We start from the raw sequence: 6,000 nt of genomic DNA, 5'->3' as shown, positions 1-6,000 counted from the left end.
CGGCCTGACACTTGCCTCCCTCCCGCCCTGCCCCCGCCGCTTATAAGGCCCGGAGCCGCCCCCGCCCCCGCCCCCTCCGCCTCCGCCTCCCAGCTCCCGGCCCGAGCCCGTCCTCGGCGCCGCCCCCTCCGGCCGCCCGGCCCGGCCTTCCCCGCTGACTGACAGCGGGACCTCCTCCCGCGGCCGTCCGGGCCTGGGAAGCGGCGCGGAGGCGGCTCCGGCCCTGCCCAGCCCGCGGGCCCCCGAGCTCGGGCCGCGAGAGGGGGAGGGGGCAGCGGCGGCCCCACGACGCGCGGGAGCTCCGGGCCCCGCGCAAGGGCGGATAACGGGGCCGGGCTGCCGGATAACGGGACCGGGAGGCGGATAACGGAGCTGGCCGGGCGGGGTGGGGGAGAAGATAAAGGGGTGAAGCCGGAGGGTAATGGGCTGAGCTGGGGTGGGGGGGGGGCGGGTGGCGAGCAGCTGGCTCTGGGGTGGTGGGGGTCCGCGTGGTTTCAGAGCTCCCTCCCGGGACCCAGAGCCTCCCGCGGGTGGGGCTGGGGATGGCGGCTCCTCGCCTAATCTCGGATCTCTGGGCGAAGGGGGTGGGGGTGTGGAGAGGTGGACGCAGAGAGGCTGGCACCTGCGAGTCTGCGTGGGACGGGAACTCTGGGATCAGAGGAACAATCATGAGGTTTTCGAAGATGCCCTACTGAACCTCCACCCCTAAGTCTGGTTTCTCATTTTCCTTGTCCCTGCAGCCCCCAATCGAAACCCTCTCCCTGGGATCCCCGCAGTCAGACACGGTCATCAGCGGATCCAGAACCATATGCATGCTAGTAGCTTGTGCAAAGAATGCGTTTGTACCCACGGACGTGCGTGGTCCAGGCTGTCTGTGGACTGTGTGCACTGGTGTCTCTGAAGGGGCCACTGTGTCCGGGGAAAGGAAAGGAGTGTGTGTGTGCTCTGTGTGTAGGTTGGTGCTGACTCCGCCAGAACTTCTGGTCCCTCCTCCTCCCTCCCTGATTGCATCATTAGTGCTAATTGAGGGGCTTTCACACGCCAGTGCATTAGCTGTTTGGAGTGAGCTCCCCCCTCCTGGGAGAGATAAGCCGCTGCCCCTCCCCATCCCAGCCCTCCACATCCCCACAGCCCTGGAACTGTCCACCCAGAACCTCTCACCTTCCTGGGCACCTTCCTGCCTCCCTCTGGTTCTGGACTGGTTAATCTCTTTCTTCCCTGGCAGTGTCAGAAATTGGCTGGAGAGGAGTCAGGGAGGTGTCAGAAGGACACCTCTCTGAGGGGGTGTCCAGGAGGGGAGATTTTCCTGCAGGGGGCTGAAGAGGTCTGACATTCCTACAGAATGCAGTCACTGTGATGAGAGAGGGACAGAAATCTCTGCCTGATTCTTTTGGACTTGGAAGGGCAGAGGAGAGGACTGAGTCTTTGATCTCCAGCCTGTGATCCCACTGAGGTAGGGGCATCTATCCCTGACTCCTGGGGGTCCCCTGAGTCTCGAAAGTGGGGGCCCAGTCTAACTTAGCAAGCATGGGAAAGGCAGAGTGAGAACAGCCACGATTCTCCTGAGAACTTTGGGTTTGGTGAGTTCCGTCTGGTCCTGTTTAGCTGCTCTGATCTGCCCTGTGCTGGCCCACGGCTGCTGGGTGTGGGGGGAACACTCTGCGCAGATGCCCTCCCCAGCCCTCACACCAGATGTCTTTGTTCTAATTAACTGTGCTGGGAAAACCAACCTGGGTTTGTAAACAGAGCTACTGGCTAAAGTCAACAGGGAGCAGCAGCAAACAGCAAACATTCTCCTCACACAGCCTCAATCCAACCCAGCACCCCCCCCCCCCCCCCCCCGGGGGAGAGGAGAGGCTTGCAGATCATGAGGCCCCCTAGCCCACTACTGAGTCAGGGAAAGCTTATCTGCCTCGGTGAACCCAATATGGCTGTTCCCTTCCCGGTTCCAGGGGTTCCTCTGCTGGTGAGGACTGGGGATTCTGGGAGGAAACAGAGTTGCCACCCAATTTAGGCTGCGTCCCACTTCCGGCAATCTCCTATCTCCCCAGCCAGACTCTGCATCCAGAAGCAAGCCCTGGGGGGTGGGATGGGGGGGGTGGATGTTCCTTAAAGACCTTTCTTTGGGGCCTTCTCTGCACTAGGGTCTCAGAGAAGCCTCTGAGGTGGGAGTTGGCATTGTGAGTCTATAACTTAGAGTTGGTGAATATAACGCGAACATTGTTAAGTTTGTTACACATCAAGTAGGTATTATAATAACATGTTCTGAAATTAGATAATTATTCCTATGATATCTTTGCCAAGCTGCAGTGTTTCTATTTATGGTTTGAAAGTTTGGTGCACACAGGGGCCTGAGAAATAGGCACAAACGTACATACAACACACATGTGTAAGCCCACAGAGCGGTAGCTTCACACACAGGAACAAAGGCATTTCAGCTCTCTCCTCACACCCACTCTGTCTCCCTCACCGGCCTGCAGACACACAGACATATACAGTCTTTGATGCAAATAGGTTTTTGGCCTCTGAAAAAAAGGGATTGCACTTTTGGACAGATCAGAGTTTCTGAATTGGCAGTTCTTGAGTTCTTAACCAAATTTTGCTTGTTTGCTTTTTTTTTTTTTTTTTTTTTTTTTTTGCCACCCAGGGAGAGGAGTCCTCCTTTCAAAGAACTGAAAAAGACACAAAATACTCCTTCAAGCTCAGGATCTATAGTCTGCCCACCCACCGTGTGCCAGAGACCTGGCAGGACCAGTTTCCTCCTCAGGCCAGTGTCCAGCTCTGAGCCTTGAGTACCGACCGTCTTCACAGAGCCTTCCTCTCGCTGTCACTCACGGCCACAGCAGCCCTCAGACCAGAGTGTCTGCGAGTGTAAAGGCTCAGTGCTGCAGACACACCACCTTTTCCTGCTCCTCCCTCTGCCTGCCACACCCCTACCCAACCCAGAGGCTTCCTTGGATAGCAATCCTTGGGAAGAAGGCAGATGGCTCAGACTCTGAAATGCTAGATTTCTTTGGAAATGTCTTTTATTTATTTATTTTTTCTTAACGTTTATTTATTACTGAGAGACAGAGAGAGACAGAGCATGAGCATGGGAGGAGCAGAGAGAAAGGGAGACACAGAATCTGAAGCAGGCTTCAGGCTCTGAGCTGTCAGCACAGAGCCCGACGCGGGGCTCGAACTCACAAATCATGAGATCATGACCTGAGCCAAAGTCAGACGCTCAACTGACCGAGCCACCCAGGCACCCCTGGAAATGTCTTATAGATACCTCCTTTCTGCATGTTTTGTCCGGTGGTCCTAGGCTGCCAGGACTGTAATAGCAACCCCTCAGCAGCTCTTTATTGACTCCCTTTTTCCTCCAGCCCAGGCCTTAAACACGTCTTTTGGAGTATTATTCTTCTGTTCGAAAACTTGGAGGATAAACTGAACTGGGCCTTCGGGCCTCCTTGAGCTGCCCCAGCCCTCCACCTAGTCCTGTTTGCCCCTTTTCATTTCCCTGCACGGAGCCAGACTTCCCCTGCCTGGTGCCTGCACTGTGCCCTGACTTGCAGCCATCATTTTTTGCCCTCCCAGTTCCTCCTCCTTGAAATGCTCTCTTCTAGCTGGTTCTTCTAGGTCTCACAGAAAGTAGTGTGTTACAATGCTTCTCCCAACCGGGGGGGGGGGGGGGGGGGGGGAGGGGGGGGCGGTCCCTGGGTCCCTGGGATTTTGAAGGTAAATTCTCAGATTACTGTGGATGTATTTCCTTCAAAAGGAAATGTACACAATACATTTCCCTGGTCTCGGAAACCTCGATGTAGAGCTTGGGACTTGGAGTCAGAGAAACCAGGGTTCACATATGATTAGCTGAGTTACTTTGGGCGAGGTGGTTAACCTCTCTGTGTACTTAGTTTTCCCATTCAAATGTGGAAGAAAATAATACCTACCGCATGAAGTTGGCGGCGGGGGGTGGGGGGTGGGTGGATGTAATGCGAAGACAAGTAGAGGGCTCGGCACAGGGTAAGCCCTTAGTATGTGTAATCTATTTCTAGAATTCATGGTAGTATCAAGCAAATATCTGTGACAATGTGTAGGATGGCTTGGTTGGCTGTAACTCGGCCTAGAGGCAGAAATGACTGCTGCCATCCTGGTTTTCATTGGTGAAATCTCTCAGCCTCTTGGGCTTTCACTGTGCCTGGCATTTTCTCTTTTTCCCAAATCAGCAAACCACTGGTGGGTTGATCCGAAGGGGCCTCACTGCCTCCCGCACCCCACGGTGAGCTGTGGAGGGAAGACTGTGAATCAGGGCCTGACTCCTATTGCCAAAGTGACTGAGAGCAGGAGGGGCCTCGGATCTATCCTCCCTGGGGCAAGAAAGCTGTGGGATTTCAGATGGGGTGGATTCAGATGGAGGGAGGAGGGAAAGAGGTGGAGCCAGGCAGCCTGCTCTCCCACCCCCACTTCCCTCAGGTAGGAAGGGAAGCTGACGTTTCCAAAATATAAAAAACAGATGATGAAGGTCAGGTTTCCTACACACTGGAGAGCGGGAGCCCCAAGGCAGAGTCCCCAAGAAATGATCTGAGACAGAGATGGGGGCAGAGGGAGAAAGAGAGAAGAGACAAGATGGGCAAAGATGCAGAGACAGGGAGACAGAGACAAAAGGCCTGAATCCTGAGAAGAGTAGTCAGACAAAGAGAAAGCTGTGACCCAGGAGAGATTGTTCCACTTGTTTCTGGAAAAGAGCTTAGTTCCTCTGTGTGGGTCCCAAGATGCAAATGTGAGCCATTTTGGCTCCATGACCCTGTGACAGGGTGAGGCCCTCCAGGACCCGCGCAACCAAAAGGGTTTATAGGCTCGCAGATCTCTCACTGCCTGGGCTGGTCTCTCTGTGTGTCTGTGTGTCTGGGTCTGTGGTCCAGAGTGTCCCTCTCAGTCTCCCTCCCTGGGCAAGGCTCTCTCTTCCTCCCTCCTCCCTCCTGCTCAGCCTCACCCACCAGCCCAGAGAGATGTTGTAAGACAGCTTCTCTCTCTCTCCCTTTCCTGGGTGGCTGAGATGTGTGTCCTACATTGTTTCCTTTCATTGGAGTTGCTGGTGGGTAGAGGTGGGGGGAAGACAGAGAAGGCCGAGAGGTCCCTGTTTAGAGCCATTACCAGGGGGTAGAATAAGGGGGCTGCTGGTGTTCCTTCGACCCAGCCAAGAACTGAGACTGTGAGAGCTGAACCCCAGGGCTCCTGTTCCTGCGGCAGATAGAGAGGCTAGTAGATGGATGGAGAGTTGGTCATTGGATCACTGGGTGATGGATAGACTCTGGTGGCAGGGGCTGGTAAAAGGAGACCTTTGCCTTTGTCCAGAGGCCTTTGCATGGGAGAGCGATCGGAATGGAACATAGGGACTGGGTGATTGGATCTAACACGTTACACCTTCTCTGACCAGGCCAAATGTACCCTGAGTCGACGGGGCAACTTTCCTTCCAGGCTGTTGTCAAATAGAAAGAACCAGTTCTTCCCAAGCAACTTTGGGGTTGTGGTTTGGAAAGTGGAGAGAAAAGGCGAAGAAAGAGGAGCCGTTGTGTTTGTGCATCTGGTCCTGGACCTCTAGAGGGCTGAAAATTCTCTGCCTCTTCCCTGGCTGCCCCAGAAGGCTGGCCTGGACCGAGGCCCAGGAGGAAGTCTGCTCCGTAAAGTTAAGGAGATCTTGGCCCTACTTGTGCCCTCAGGAGTTTATGGTGTAATTGGGAAGATCACCCCAAACCATCAGAAGCTAATGCAAAGGAGACCGCGGAGGGTCTGGGGTGGGCAGGCAGGAAAGAACTGACCCTACCTGGAACCCTGATGGAGAACGGTCTAGCCTCTTGACACATACTGTGAGGTCAGTATTATTACACCTGTTTTATACATGAGGGAAATGAGTCTCGTGAGATTGAGGATTCTGTCGAATGTCACACAAATCTTGTGGCAGAGCAGACCACCATGAGATGAGGAAGCAGCGACTCAGGCCCTGATTTAGGTTTTCTCTCA

This window comes from Panthera onca, chromosome A3, assembly GCF_046562875.1.
Source record: "Panthera onca isolate mPanOnc1 chromosome A3, mPanOnc1 haplotype 2, whole genome shotgun sequence".
Lineage (NCBI taxonomy): Eukaryota > Metazoa > Chordata > Mammalia > Carnivora > Felidae > Panthera > Panthera onca.
Note: the sequence above shows the minus strand (reverse complement) of the source record.